Source organism: Protopterus annectens, chromosome 8.part0 (genome assembly GCF_019279795.1).
Source record: "Protopterus annectens isolate FY-2018-M chromosome 8.part0, PAN1.0, whole genome shotgun sequence".
NCBI classification, from domain to species: Eukaryota; Metazoa; Chordata; order Ceratodontiformes; family Protopteridae; genus Protopterus; species Protopterus annectens.
The window spans coordinates 1,971,794,747-1,971,811,440 of record NC_056741.1 but is presented as its reverse complement, the minus strand read 5'-3'; positions in this window follow the sequence as shown (position 1 = coordinate 1,971,811,440).

Genomic DNA, 16,694 nt, shown 5'->3' with positions numbered 1-16,694 from the left:
CAAGACCTACTTAACTTACTAACCTTAAGCTTCTTGAATAGGTTCCTCTGAGAGGAGAAGTATCATATGGCCTCCTTTCAATCTGATTTAACTTTTGTTATCTGGATGGTTTGGGAACTGTTGTCTAGTTCATCAGGCTGCTTTGCTACACATAAAGTTAAAAAATCCTCTGCCTTTTTATACAAGTCAGTCATTACCAATCCACAAATCTGTACCTTTGCTCCTTCTACTTATTGGAAAAGGATAAAACTGTTTATTTGGAAGGTTGCCTGCTACTAGCCCAAAACCATCTCATATAGTAAAGAGGAAACTCTGTTCCACATCATTCACCCCTCTAGGATCACTAGGATATTTGCAGCATCCCACCTGACTCCAACCCAACCCAACTCTTAAAATTTCATAGGCAATTTCCAGGTTGCCAATATTTTATGGATTGCCCCTACCAGCGTCTTGTATGGAAAAAAATTTTAGTGCATTCATACAAGTCTATACTAAGTACAGATGATTTTTCTCTCTGGGGTGGGGGTATATTCTCAGAAGCTGTTACCTATACCAGCAGTGAACATACAAAGAAAGAGGATAAGGATGAATAAGGACCATGGTGTGATTATCTCTGTGTCAGGGTGTATAACAGAAGGACATTCTTTCATTCATGAATCAAATCTTAACACTGGGGCTTTTCAAAAGTGCATAAGCCATCAACAATAGGGGATGTCACTCCTAGTAACTCTTGAGAGAAGCCATAAGGTCTGGAATGGGTCCTTTAAGGAAAAACAGATTTGTTTCTGCAGTTCACATCCCATGGAGATCTAGCTGACAGACTGCATAGGACCGTATGAATGGTTTCCAAGTCTGTTTATGACAAATATGATATTCAAAAGGGGGCAGTCCTTATACTATCTCTTTAGCATTTGTATAAATGCCAGATGTTGAAAGCATTTCTCCCTGATTCCCATATTAAGGATATTGTGACAGTATTGGCCCTGAGGCCTGAAATATGCTTTCCTTTTTTTTCCCGTAATAATGCAGCCCATTCTTAAAGCCAAAAAATCAAAGGTGACAGATAACTTAGATAGATTTGGTTGTCCATGCTTCAGCATTTTTTTAAAGCCACACATTTGTCCTCCCTTATCACAAATGTACTCCTTGTATTCAACAGAGACCATGGTTCTTATGAGACCCACAACTCCAATAGCATGATTTTGTTTGGTTTCATGACTTTTCTTATGCTGAAACCCAACAAGGGGATTGGCCCAGTGGCTAAAGTCCTTGGTATTTTCAGTGAGATTGTGGGTAGCCACAGGGTAGTCACTAATGATCCTGACCTTTCACCCAACCACCCCAAGAGAAGTGATCTTTGCATGGATTTATTAAATAATATTTTTCATTGCCCTGTTATACCATTCCTTTCTGTCTTTATTAACATCAGTCTATTTTGCATAATTTCATCCTGTCATCATACTTCTTTTCTTTCCCATCTCTTCATATTTCACAAATAGCTTTCCTATAAAACTATTTTCCTTCTCCTTCATAGTTTTTAATACTCCTGAAGGACTCATAGGCACCAAATATACAAGTGGCATTTTAATTTAACAACCTTCTTTTTTCTTACTATATGCAATTCCCATTCTAACGGGATTGAGTCTTGATCCACAGACAAAGCTGAAAGCTATTTCTAACAATTCTTTGTCCATTTTTCCTGGAGACATATATACACTCCACAAATACTCCTAGCTAACATATTTTTGAATTCTTCTACCTTTGGTTGACAGAACTGCCTACATCCCTTCACCCCTCTTCTTTTCACCTACTGTCTCTACCCTTCTTGTATTTATATATACAACCTTTCTCTAAAATCTATCTACCCTCAAACCTTTCCCTAAACAATCCTTCCCTTATTTCTCAAATATCCTAGCTCTACTTGATACTTTTTCCTCATATCTCATAATTCTTAGCTCCTTTCACCCCCAACCTAGCATTCTTATAAAACTTCTCTGAACTCCACTTTATATATATCCTTACAACTTTCATTTAAACACCTCCCTACAGTATTCCCACATCTTACAGCATTTCCCTCCTTCATTCTAAAAATACTGACCAACCCATAGCAACAATCTTTCCTACAGTATTAACATCAGTTTGCTCTAATATAATATACATGTTGTTCTATAACATATCCCAGTGTCAAGTTACATATCAACTGAATTGTAATATCCAATACTCTGTGTTAGTGAAAAAATAATAATGTGTATGTACATAGATGTCTGATTGTAATAACTTACACTGTTAAGTATGGAACTTTATTCCCCAGGCCTCCAGTGAAAATGGATACTTCCGACCCAGTTGAAATTTCCTGGTAAACAAATGTCAAATAAAATAAAATAAATAAAAAATATACACATTTAACATATATACCTTCTTTCTGAGAGATAAATAGAAGGTTTTTCACCACCTAATATCATTTCATCAAGAGATTCTCTCCATTACTTGGTACTGCTGTAGTGGTGCTGCGGTAGCATTGTCGCCTCACAGTAAGATGCTGTCTGGTTCGATTCTCAGCTAGAGCATCTTCTGCGTGGAGATATGCGTGAATGGGCGTATCTTCGTTGAAGGTTGTGCGTCAAGAGCTGGCAACTCCATACATAAAAATCTACTGCCAATCATTAGCAGACCGGAGTTCTACTGTGGCGACCCCTAACCGAGAAAAGCCAAAGGACACAACAACTCTATTTTAACACTTCCCCAAACCTAATTCCTAATATGTTTTCTTATTTTCCTAATAAAATATACTCTATTTATGCAATTTATTTCAGCAAACCATTTGCTTTTTGATCTGTTTAACTCATTTTCCATCTTTACAAGTTTCCCTAATCCATACTATATTCTTTTTTACAATAACTAAATCATCTACATATGAAAGACAAACAGGTATTATAACACTTCTCTCATTTCATCAACACATATTTTTATTATTACATTTATCTCTGGCACATATACATATTCATAGGATACCCCTGTTTCACACCTCTTTCAATTATTATTGTCCCTAACTAGGCATTTACCACAATTGTCACTTATGACTTGTCATAATACTTCTTTCATACCTTTACTATTTTCTGCATACCCATATATCACACTTTACCGCATGATTTACTGAATCCAAGGCTTTTATTGCAACACACAGAATCATCTTTGCTTCTTTTCTCTTATAATATTCATAATTACTTCTCTTAGTATTACTAACATTTCCTTCACTTGTTTCCTCATTATATACCCTATTTGCTGAAGACCATCCCCATTCCTTTTGACATTACCTTCATAAAAATGTTATAATTAATTTTCCAAAGTGTTATTGCCCTCCAGTTTTAATATCCTTTCTCCTCTTTCTCCCATAAAAATCTAATAACCTCATCACATATATTTTCAACTTCTGATCTTTTCACTAACCACTCATTCAGTATATTTCTTCAAATACCTTTTACACTTCCACTCGTCTCTTTATAATATTCATATCTCAACTCATCCAAACTGGAAGCATATTGATGGATCAAACATAATTGCAACATAAGGCAGTTTGGTGAAAAAAAATGCTGAAACAATATTCACTGAACCTCAGAGATAACTTTTTGCATGGGGGGAGTCTCCCCTGCATTCTCATGTAGGGGTGCCCCCCACACCCCATGAACAATATATTTTTTCTTTCCACTTTCTCCTTTATTTTTCTTCCTTGTTATACATTATTTCTACAAAATGTTTTACTACTGCCATCATTTCTTCTTTATTAGATTTTACTAGCTCACCCTTATCTAATATTTCATCCATTTTCTTTCCCTTCTTTTTACTTACTTCCCTAAAAATGATAAACTTTCTTCTTCTCCTTTAAAAATGTCTACATATACAACATTGTCACATTTTTTTTCATTATTTCTCTCATATGATTCCTTTTCTATTAATCTTACCCTATTACTTCTTCTTCCATTCATTCCTAAAAACCTTTCTTCATGGTCATACTCCACTTTGCCTTTTTATACCCATCTTTCAACTTCCAAAGAGCATTTTATAGCTCTCTTTAAACAGTACCTACCAATGTGTCCAGCTTTCATAGTATACTCTCACTGTCAGATGCTTTTGCATAAGTGTACCACACTTTCTTATTTAAATTCTGCTTCAACCATTTTATTAATGTTCTTTCTTTTATTTTTTTGTTATCACTTATTTATTTGACAAGTCTACTCCTTCTTGCCTACCTGCCACATCTTTCAAATAACATGTAACATAATGTAGTTCTCTTTTAAAAATTACCCTTTTGTATGTCCAGTGTCCTTTTCCCTATGTTCAAATGTCTATGTCATATTACTCCTTATACCTTTACATCTTGCATTGTTTTAATTTCTCTTACCTTACAGTTAACATCCCCAGTCATTATTATCGATATATTTAATATCATTTTTTTAAATTTTTTTAACATTTTTTCTGACAGTTTTGCATATGCATATATTACTATTACCCTCTCAAAATTTCCTCTTTTTCTGAGGTCACATATTACATCAAGCCTTCATGGTATCACAGTTGTTACATGCAATATTTTTACTTCGTGTTCTCTTATTAACACCCCTAAACTAACCCTGAGAACATCTCATATCCTACCAACTACATGATATTTTTTTCAATACTGCTTCATTTTTTTCTGGATTTTCTTTTTTAATGCATAGTGTATCAAGCAAACACATATCCATTTTTTCTTCTTACACAATTCAGTTAATTCTAGAATTTGTGTTTTACCCCTTTTCCTTTTTTATATCATTTTGTATCCTTTTCCCTCCTGTTCTTATTTTTGCCTTTCTCATTCTCACTCAACCCAGTATTTTTAATTTCTTTCTACATTTGTTCTTCCTCCATTTCAGACTCACCCTCTTCCTCTTCTTCACTTGCCCACTCATAGTACTTATTTTCTGTTTGCATCTAAATGTTTTCTACCAATATTCTTTCCTCTTGGCCCGTTACTTCATCTTACCCATATTTCTTTCACGTTTGTCTTCGTTTATATCAGCCATTTCATTTTCTTTCCGACTATTATTTATTGCATATTGTCTTTATTCCCTTTCAATTTCTTATTCATGTTCCTTTCTTTTTCCAGCACCAGACAAAATGGTCTACAATTTCTAGCAGTATGGTCTTGCTCCACACATTGCCCACACCTTCGTTTTGTATATCAATGAACCAAATGTTTTTCATCCCCACACTAAAAAAGCCTTTAGTTGGCCCCAATAACTAACAGTTGTTTGTTTTACATTTGCTATTATAGTATTTGAAATGTGATGCAATTTGCCATTAAGCTGATGTAAACCCCACTTTCCATCCCCTCCCTATCCATTTTCTTTATGTCCTGCACTTCACCTCATATCATCAGCAAAAAAGTCTTAAATTCAAGTTCCTCCATTTCTAATGATCTGAATTGCATAGTTTTTTTAACTGTATACCAAAGTTCTGAAAAATGAAGTCTTTCTAGGGTGATATGTCATTTTTTTTTCATTTCACTCAAACGTTTTTGTTCCTGAGGAAGTCTCAAAATTTACTTCATAAAAATCTTCTGACCCTAAATATATCATTACACTTAAAGTAAAACCTAATGGCAAGCTGCTATTGTACATAATGTCATATATATTAACAGAAGCACTGCTTTTAATTCTAATTCTTAACACAGACTTTTTTTTGAAACTGCTGCCCTTTTGTTACTATCAAATGTTTCTCTTCATGTTGGACCTTCCTCTTCTTCTTGACTTGCAAAATTTGCATAAACCTTTTCCTTTCTTCGTGTCTATCATACACATTACCATGTTGCAGATTCAAATTCTTAAAACTGATTACTACAACAATCAAACATGTCTCTGTGCTGACAGCATCTGCGTTCTGATTCTCCACCACACTACTGGCTTCATCACTCAACTTCTGTTGCAATACTTAAGCCATCAAAGCACACCTACTTATCTCTTCTTGTTTTATTTGGCCCTTCTCCCTTCAGTAAATGTTACAATATGCCTTTATCTTGACCTCCACCCTCCCACTCCATAACCTGGATGTCATCTAACTGATTCTCTCTTCAAACTTTCTCCTATAATGTTTGCTCCTTCCACCATCTTGAAAATCTCGAGTGTTAGCAACAGCCCTCTGAAGCCACCTAGTGTTCAGAAAGAATAGAGGAAGTTCCCCAGAGCCTTGGCCAAATTTTCCTAGTCAGTCCCCTTAAACGAGGTTGCTGGTATAATTTGATTAGTTAACAAGCCATAAACAAATAGAAAACTCTGAGACTCCACAGTCTTGGGATTAAAAAGAAACTTCTTTATCCCCCAAAGTTGTTAGATCTTGCAGAAATGACTACATAGCCTTCAACCAAACATGGGAGCCACTAAAAATATTCCTGTTTCACTCAAACACATATTTATTGAGTAAACTCCGAATATCTTTGTTTTTATTAATAGCTCGCATGTTACAGGCCCCTGCTCACTCTGTCAGCTGAAGACTTTTAACTTTCCTTTTGTATTTATGCATCTGTTTATTTATTTATTTGTTAACCAAGTACATTAGATGATATATGTACAATGTCATTTTATACAGACATTAAGGAAGTTCAGCCCTAATAGTGACACTTTTGGAAATCACTAATAACTTCCCTTCCAAAAATAAAGCCTCCATTTGCTGTTACTTTTTGCCTCTTGTTTTCTCTGCAGGCATACTGCATGTCAGTTTAAGTGTAGCTAATGTCAGTTTTAATTGAATGTGTGGCAATGTCTAATATCAGTCTCATCAAAATTCAAGGTGGGCTATTTCCATGGCCCTTCTGTGCCTTGCTACTTTGTTCACTCAAAGAAATCTGTAACGTCTGACACAGTGGGTCTATTGTCTTTGGCATTTAAATGCTAAAATATTCTTTGTTTCTCATGATTATATATTTTCTTCCTAAGGTAGTCAAACAAGCTGACCTGTAATAGTATCTTATTATTGTATTGCTGTTTCTGGTATAAAATGAGTTGTAACTGCTTTGTTCCATTCCAGAGAAATCATTGCATCTTCAATGATCTGTTTACATGTTTAGTAGTGGTTTCATTAGTTTGTACAAGAGAGCAGAGCCAACATTTGGAAAGGGTGACCATCCTGAAGTTCCTTGCATGTATCACCTTTACACAGCCTAAATCTGTTAGGCAGTATTTGTTTCCAACTCAGTCTGATCCCATTAGTTGGTCTGTTCACAGACTTAATTTATCTTTTGGAGCTCCTTTTATTGAAAAGGAATGTATAAACATTCACCACCCTTCTGCAGTATTCCTCTATTTTTAATGGCTGTCTGCCCACATTTCCTTATTTTATAACAGTCAGTCCTGGGAATTTACAGTTAGGCTACACAAAAGCAGAACCTGTAGTACACAGAGAGGCCAAGTTATGCCTCTCAGATATAATGCACTTCATGGTCATGCACAGAATGCATGTCCATAGATTGCCTTAAAACATGATTTGCTTGACTGAGAATAACTCAAATGGAGAACTGCTCTGCTGAGCACCATATCATACTGTGCAGGACAGTGTGGGTATCCTCAAATTAACATGCAGGCACACGCATTCTACCATGTCCCAAAGCATACACAGGCAGGCATTTAGATATATATACACACACACACACACACACACACACACACACACACACACACACACACACACACACACACACACACACACCACACCATCAGTAGCAGCAGCCTCCTTTTTCCCCATTTTCTGTATGGGGTCAGGGTGTCTTGTCAACTATCGCCATCTCTCTCTTGACTGTCAAAGGTCTTCTCTCACAAAATCCATCCATCTCTTTGCTGGACACCCTCATTTTCTCTCATCTTCTTTCTGTCTGTCCCAAATCATCTTCACCAAATTGTCTTCTGCTGTTCTGCACATATGTGTGAACCACTGTAATCTGTTCTCTTTGACCTTCACTGCACCTGGAGCTACTTTGGCTTCTGATCTGATGTCCTCATTTATTCATCTGATCTCCTTATTTCTTCATCTGTCCACAGTATGTATCATGTTCCCATCTCATTCACTTAATCTCCATCACCACTAGCTTTCTCAACTGCGCTGCCTTGACTGCCAGGTTTCTGTACCATACAGTAGTACTGATTGCACCACTGTTTTATATACCTTACTTTTCAGCTTCTTTGGCAGCGGTGGTGGTGCTGCGGTAGCGTTGTCGCCTCACAGTAAGACGCTGTCCAGTTCGATTCTCAGCTAGAGCGTCTTTTGCGTGGAGACATGCGTGAATGGGTGTACCTTTGTTGAAGGTTGTGCATCAGGGCTGGTAACTCGGCACGTAAAAATCAACTACCAATCATTAGCGGACCGGAGTTCCGCTATGGCGACCCCTAACCAGGAAAAGCCGAAAGACACAAACAAACTTTTCAGCTTCTTTGGCATTCTTATATCATACACCCATGACACTCTGTGCCAGTTGGCTGCAGCCCCTCTGATTCTATCTTTGTCCTCCTTATTCAGACTCCGTTTCTCCTCAACCACCCCTCCCAGGATACTTGAAACTATTAACTTGTTCCACTATTTTCCCTTCTCTATTATTTCTCTTTTTCTGATTCCCCCATTTGATGTCATTACAACGGTCTTATCTGTACTCAGTTTAATCTCAAGTACCTTCCATTTTGCATTCCCTTTCCTTATTCTTTTCTGAAGTTCTTGATCAGAGTCTGCCTGTAACACCACATCATCTACATTCAGCAACTTTGTCATCTGTCCCCCTCCAACCAGTTTCCTAATGTAGTCCATCACCTGTATGAACAGCAATGGGCTCAGGACTGAATTGTGATGCACACTCACTCCCATTCCCACTGGGAGGCCCTCTGTAAGACAGAAAATAATTTGTAATTGAGTAATTGGATCTTTGTACATAGCCTGTACTATTTCTAACAGTGATTCTGGGTCTATGAACCACCAGAGAACTGCTCAAATCAGCTTTCTTTTGGACTTGTCATATGCTTTCTCCAAGTCTAGGAATACCCATTTGGACTCTTTCCACATCTCTAGCTTCTTCTCAACTATCTGATCACTGCAAACATCATGTCAGCTGTGCTGCATCTCGATCTGAATCTGAGCTGCTCATCTCTCATCTTACTTTCTACTACTCTATTTATTCATTTATCAGACACACACACTCCGGAGCTTTCATGCGATGTGACAGGAGTTGATATCTCTGTACTACCTACAGTTGTAGATGTCCCCTTTGTTTTTGCACACTGGCACTAGTATGCTTATTCTCCAGTCATCTGGGATAAATCTTTGTCTCCATACTGCTATGAGTACCCTCAGGAGCCTCAGGAGCTATTTCTCCTGTATCTCACCCAACATCTTGAGCATATCTGCTGAGACCTCATCTGAGCTTGCTGCTTTCCCTGACTTCATTTTCCTTAGTGCTGTTCTTACTTCTACTAGATGGGCTCCTCCTCTTCTTTCACTGTAGGCTGTGTCTGGGTTAGTACAGCTTCTGTGGGGTTTTCTTCATTTAGAAGCTGCTGAATGTACTCAATCTGTCTGCCATTGAGTTCCTGTGGATTGGTGAGTAGGTTGTTGCTGGCATCCCTTATGAAGGGTGTCTGATGTTTATCTTCTTTATCTTTCTGCCATTGCCTCACAACCTGATAGAGTTTCTGTGTGTCGTCTACCGAGTCACTTTCCAGAATCTGGTATAGTGCCTCTGATGCCTTGTTCTTTGCTACTGAAACTCCTCTCTTAGCCTCTTTGTTAGCTAACCAGTATAGCTTCTTAGCCTGGTCCATATTTTCTATCTCCAACTTTTGTCCTGCAGTACTACTTTCTTTTGATGACTTCCTGGACTTTTGCATTCCACCAGCAGCTTTCCTTATGTACCTTACGTCCATACCTGACTCAGCTGCATACCTGTTCTGCAGTTCTCAAAAATGCTCTTTTGAGGCTCTTCCATTCTTTTTCATCTCTACCTATGTCCTCTTCTTCCTAATGTGCTAGAGCCCTGAGAAATTCCTTGAACTCTTCTGCTTTTTCTCTAGTCAATGTCCAGGTCTTCAGCCTAGTCTCTGTTGACCTTAGAGCCTTTTCTGACCACTGCCTATGACTTGCTGTCACAACCAGCGGTTTATGCTGTGAGACAACTGTTTCACTGGGGATGACTTTGCAGTCCTGATTTACATATATACATACACACATACAAACATTTCAGGCATGGGAATTAATGCCCTTCTAGCTTGCCAATATACCAAAACACTTGTTCCCATAATAAGTGCCCAGGCTGTTCTTAAAAATATCTAAACTAATACTTGCTTTAATGTAATTTGGTAGTCTGATTTTACCCCACTGCCCTTTCATTACTAAAAGGAGTTGCATGTTGGCCACTCTTGCATGTGATGCTGTGACTGTCTCTCTTTCTGAACCATACACTTGCTACCATTAAGCCATTTGCCATACAGAAGTCTAGAATGGCCTCTCCTTCTTTATTCCTGTTGCCCCACCCATGTGGACCAAGGCAGTCCTCATATTCTGTTCTGTGTGCCTGATATGTGTGCTCAAGTCACCCATTATCAACATCAATTCATCTTGTCCTGCTTTATCTAGTATGTCCTGCAACTGCTGTCTAAATGCACTCTTTTCCTGACTATCACAACCCTGCTGTGGGACATAGATTGAGATTATGAATAATGCCCTATCCTTACACTGTAGTCTGACTCCCATGAGACTGTCAGTAATTCTGATGATATCCCTCAATGGCTTCTGAAGCTTCTCCCTCACTACATTCCCCGCATCATTTCTTGTTTGTCCTCTATTTGTTTAGTGTACTGTGGACCCCAAGTTGAGTCACTTTTCTGCACTGCCATTCCATCTTGTCCCCCTCAGTGTGGTCTCCTGGAAATATACGATTCTCAGTCTCTTTCTTACCAACATGTCACCCACTTCCAAACTGCTCCACATCAGTGAACCTGCAGTAAGTGTAGCAATTCTTAGTTCATGTTTGGCAAATTGATTGCAGAGCTATTCCAGGTAACACCAGCTGGGCAATTGGACAACAGCCAGGCAATAGCTTACTGGCTCAGGGTTTCTGGGCTTTACGATGGGCACAAACAGTAGCGGCACATAAGCCCCTCCTACTGTTAGCATGGATCCCTTGCTTAGGTTGGATTTGGCTGCGTCCCAGTTATCACCAGCAAATACCGCTACCCATTTGGGGACATTAGTCAACACAACCAAATCACCTAGAGACAATTTTTACACCATTTTCTGTGATTCTCCTAACACACACACACACACACACACACACACACACACACACACACACACACACCTAGTGCCAACACAATCTGTAGCTCTCCCCATCCATGCCACTCTGGGCACTGGCCACCAAGCATAGACTGGCACTAACACATACATTCCCTCACAATAGGTGCTCAGCCACACATATTAACTTCTCACATACTATCCCAACACCAACAGACACACAGTCACACTGTACTACTTACCTGGATCAGTACCTCCTCTTCACTCTGCTCCACTTTTTCTGTGAAAAAAAATATGTACACATGTTAAATTATGAATTTCATGCACTGCCCTGCATGGATTGGATCAGATATCAATGATTTGTCATACTACTTGGGACCCCCTTACAGAGCAGTGCTGCTGAATGTGCAATGGACTCACTTAAGCAGGCCATGCCCCTAGACTACCAAATTTACTTGAAGCTTCAACCCTCCCCCCAGTGCTGCGTAAAGCATTAATAATTCTACTCAGCAATGAGGTATTTGTGGATTGGGACCCCCACACACCCTCTGTGTACGACTCACAGCCAGTTGTGCAACTTTGTTAGCACACAACCTATTTGTAAATTCTAACAAGTATACCACACATCAACATTTCTATGCAATAATGCTCTATAGTAATTCTCATTCATTGGCTGTCTCATTCTCTTAACAATGAAGGCCTGATAAAAGGTTATGAAGTTGTACAAGTATAGAGATAGGGCTTTATCTTTTCTCTTTTAGCAAACACTTAAAGCATATAGAGATTTATCTGGTAAATGATTAATTTGTCTTTATGTTTTTTCATTGTTTTGCTTATGAGACTATTATGTTGTTGAATAAGAACAGATCTGTACTTTTTATGCACGCTGATAATAAGAGAAGCAATCTGTTTTTTCTCTACAGCACAGTCAATGCTTTATTTAGACACAAACAGGGCCGGTGTTAGCATTTTGGAGGCCCCCAGCAAATGTCAAGTTAGGGGGCCCGCTAGGCACTTCCAGTTTATCACCCTGTCACTGCCACCCCTACAAAGCAACCTTTTAGTTCGTGCTGCAAACCTTTAGGAGTAGTACACACAGACAGATCTGTAGCTTTAGTGCTCTTACATTACAACAGGCCAGTATACCACACTGTGTTGGCCCATCTCACAAAGCGATATTCATAGTTACTGGCATTTAGTTGCTACAATGGTACATTACAACAACTCTATGTACAGAGCTGGGCTGGGCTTAGGTGAAATGGTGCCTTAGGTCTAATGTCTCAGACCCCCAACACACACACATGCACCTCCAGTATTCCCCCATTTCCCCCCATCTTAGGCTCCCCACTTCATGCACATCACTTTTTCCTTCCTTTTCTCACATTTTGCCTTACTCTTCAGCTTTTTCAATAAGCTGTACCTTTCTATATGCTCTGAATTGCATTTTAAAGTTTTTTTACAACTTTTTCATCCAATGAAAACTTGAAAATAAATTATGATTAAGATGATTAAGGTGATTGTGAGGAAAGTGAAAAAAATAATTATTGCAATAATGTATTCTATTTTGTTGCCCCTGGACAGTATACTGCCCCCACACAAATGATAATAACCTTCTTTGTACACCTCTGAGGTCTGTGAGAAAAGTAAAGGAAACCATGACCACACGATCCTTAGCCCAAACACAAGCTATAATGACCTCCTGTGCACACCTCTAAGATTTGACTGTGATGAAAATTAAAGAAGTAATAACCAGACAGGCATGCTACAAAACATCAAGATAAGATAACTGGCTGTGGTTGGGCCCCCCCCCCCAGGAGCAGGGGGCCCCCAGTGACTGCAGTGTTTGCTGGTGCCTAAAGCCGGCTATGGACACAAATATATTACAAAATAGTATTGCCATTACTAACAGCTTATCACCCTTGGCTGAAATTCTAGGGATCAGGTTTCTACTGCATATATAGTTGTGAACTGATACAGTTTGAAAAGTTTAGGTGGTAGTAAACCATTTACTGCATCCCTATAGAAGACCAGTAATGGGAAATAGCATTCTTTTTGTGTTTCATTTAGAAATACTCTTCAGAAATGTGTTACTGTGTGCTTCTACTCACATAACATTTCTAGTATTTTTTAGGCCAAAGAATACATTGTAGCCCAACTGCCCATTTGAAATAATGTTTATAGCACACATATGTAGTATATTTCTTACATTTTGCTAAAATTGTTGTGAAAAGTAAACATACTTTCTGTCACCATCTGCAAACTTTATGGCATGTGATTGATACTTGTCTAAAACTACCATCTTTAAAAGTTTACTCCTTTTTCAGTTATCATCAAATTTTCAAAATGAAGGTTTGGACAATTCATCTCAAATATCTTTTCATGACAGTATTCCCTTCCCAGCACTGTTCACTGAAAATTCTTCAAATTAATTATGAAATAACTTAAGGAATATAAACGAAAAGCACCTGCAGAATGCAAAAGAAAAGTACTTGCAGAAATTGTGAACAGTAGGAGTAGTTGAAAGGAAATATGCAATGCTAATAAGGGAAACTAAGTACCTCTACAAACTCTTAATTACTTGTTAATCCTCTTGTCTACTAAGCAGACTTAGTTTTCTGAGCAGCCTATTGAAATGGTCCCTGCAGAGTTCAACCAGCATTAGGAGGTTTTGACCATCTTGAACCTGCTTGCATTTACCTATATTATTATGCTAAACTTTTCACTGTGGCACTATTCTTCAACTGATAGTAAGATCAGATCTAACACTTCATTTTCTGAGAACTGCAGATATCAAAACTACAAGCAGCATTGGGCATCTGTTGGAATTGCCTTGGATTCTATGTGCTTTACCATGAATGATATCCATTGTTAAAAAAAAAAAAAAAAAAACACAGGGAAAATATCCCTTTACGGTTTCTTCTCTTTATTCTGGATACTATTTCCTTTGTCTAAAACTCTTCACTACAAGCATGGATCAGATTAACAGGGCCCTAAATTACAGAGCTTACAGAATTGGAAAACATGGAATGAACATCCTGCTGCAGACTTTGTCCATGTGGCATAACACGAGAAGTGATCACTTGGACAAATGCCTACAACTTTCCCAGAAACAGTGATCACCCTTCTGGAATTTGATGTGTAAGACCTCATTAAACTTCAATGATGTGTTATTCTGAAGGGAATTTGCTCCGTCCAAATCTCTAGTTAATGAATTGCTTGTTGTTTTGTTTGAAGTGCACTTCAGTAAAATTACCATTTCACCATTTGTTGGTTGAAATTTCATATTCACCATATTCAAGGAACCTGACATTTGCATTCTCAATTCAGAATTCTAATATCTTTTCCTGCAGACATTTAACTAAAGTATTGGAACATATTATAACAGCATGATATTTTCTCGATAAACTGTAACACTTAGTTGACAGTATAATTAGCTGAACTCTTCTAAAGTAAACATTTTATGTATTTAACATACAGCTTATGTAATTTGGGTGACTTGGGTTACGTAATATGTATGTTTCAGTTCTTTTTTCTTTTATAATACTCTTACTGAATTCCTTCTGAACTACATTTAAAAGAGGTTTCAAAATATTTGCAGAGCATCACTTTGAAAAATGTTATATCAAAATAAGATAGTAAAAGAAATTGAACACCCACCTGGCTCAAATAAACTAGCATTAGGTCTTACAATACACAGTCATTGTCGCAGGTATAGCATCATTCATGCTATCTCAGTTTAACAACTTCATTTGAAATAGTAATCATCTATTATGAATCCTTATAAATTATTACTTTAAGTGTAATTAGTATGTGCTTCATTCTCAAAACAAAAAGTGTCCTTGGATTCAGTTTATCTGTATTCCTTCTCTTCTCATTCAAGGTATATTATCATGAAGGTCTATGGGAAGAAAACTTAAGTAACCTGGAGCAGCCAGGCTAAGTGACAGAATTATATTTGGTACCTATGCTTGAGTATCCATTAGAAACTTGTCTGTCAGGCCCAGGAGGTTAATATATCTAATCTGCTCCTTGGATCAAGAAGCTCAGTTTGTGAAAAAATATTTTCCTCTGAATCTAATAATTCTACTTAATGTTTATCTATTTCCACCATTAAACTGAGATCTCTTTTGTTATGTGAAGTGGTACTTAAAGTTTCACCTATTACACCAGTTAGCACCTCATAAATATAACATACATGTCAACAATATGTTACATGTGAAAAGTACATAAATTACAGTATGTACATTTATCTATATACTCTCCTCTGCTGCTTATTCTCTTAGTTAAATACTACTGGACCTTTCTAATTTCATGGGCACTTTCATAGCATATAAAAAATGGGGTCTATGTCACATAATTGAACAGCCACATTGTTAAAGGTATCATCTCATCGACAGTGCCAGCCGTCAAACCGTTCTGACTGAGATTGTGTTACTGTACAGATCAGGAAATTGGCCCTTTTCCCCACTTTAATGTGATCTCAGAGTTGATATATATAACTAGCAGGGGGTGTGAGAGGGTTGACAGACTGCGTTGTTAATGAGATGGCATTCAACAATGTGGCCGTTCGATTATTTGACGTACATTTAAATTTGATGACCCATACTCCGTATGTAGTCTAATCAATGATCTAAATAAAGGTAGCAAAGCACTGACACACCTGGATGAGACTGTACAAAAAATGTCATACAATATAGTTTGTAATGTATTTTGCTACTATAGTCTTTTAGACTTGTTTTCCACTAATGTTTACAGGAATTCTACCTATTACATTCTACATTAATCTGCCCTGGTTTGTTTACTTCTGTTAGGATAATGTACCCAAGGTGTACACATCAAATTTTTAGATGATGTAATCAATATACTTTTTAAGATTACTTGATGCAGGTTTTTATTCCAGCCTGTTTTATTTATTAATATTTATTTATTTGACATTTGTTAAATAAATAAATATGTTTTGGGAGTCCAGGATAGGACACATATAAGGCAGGCGTAAAACCCAGAAAAATATTACACTGAGTGGTTCTTAATCATTTGCATTACTGTGAGTAGTTCTTAGTCGGTGAAATAGCTTTTTTCTTGTCTATGCCACTGTCTGCATTTTGCCTAATATGGTGCAAATCTTCTTGACAGTCTCTGATTTCCAAGCGTATCACTTTCATACCTACCTTTTTCAGCACTTGAATAGTTCCCAACTGAGCACCCAGTACAATCTTCATTCATAATGTGTTGTGATCCTCAGCTCTTGTGGGAAAACTAATTCTTCCGCAACTTTGCGATGAAGACATCCCCCATAAATGCCTGTTTGTTTTTTATTGCTGTTTACCAGTTATGGTAGTACATGCTTGTGAATGAATCCATGGTGCTACGTGTTGATGATATCATTATTCAAAAGAAACAAT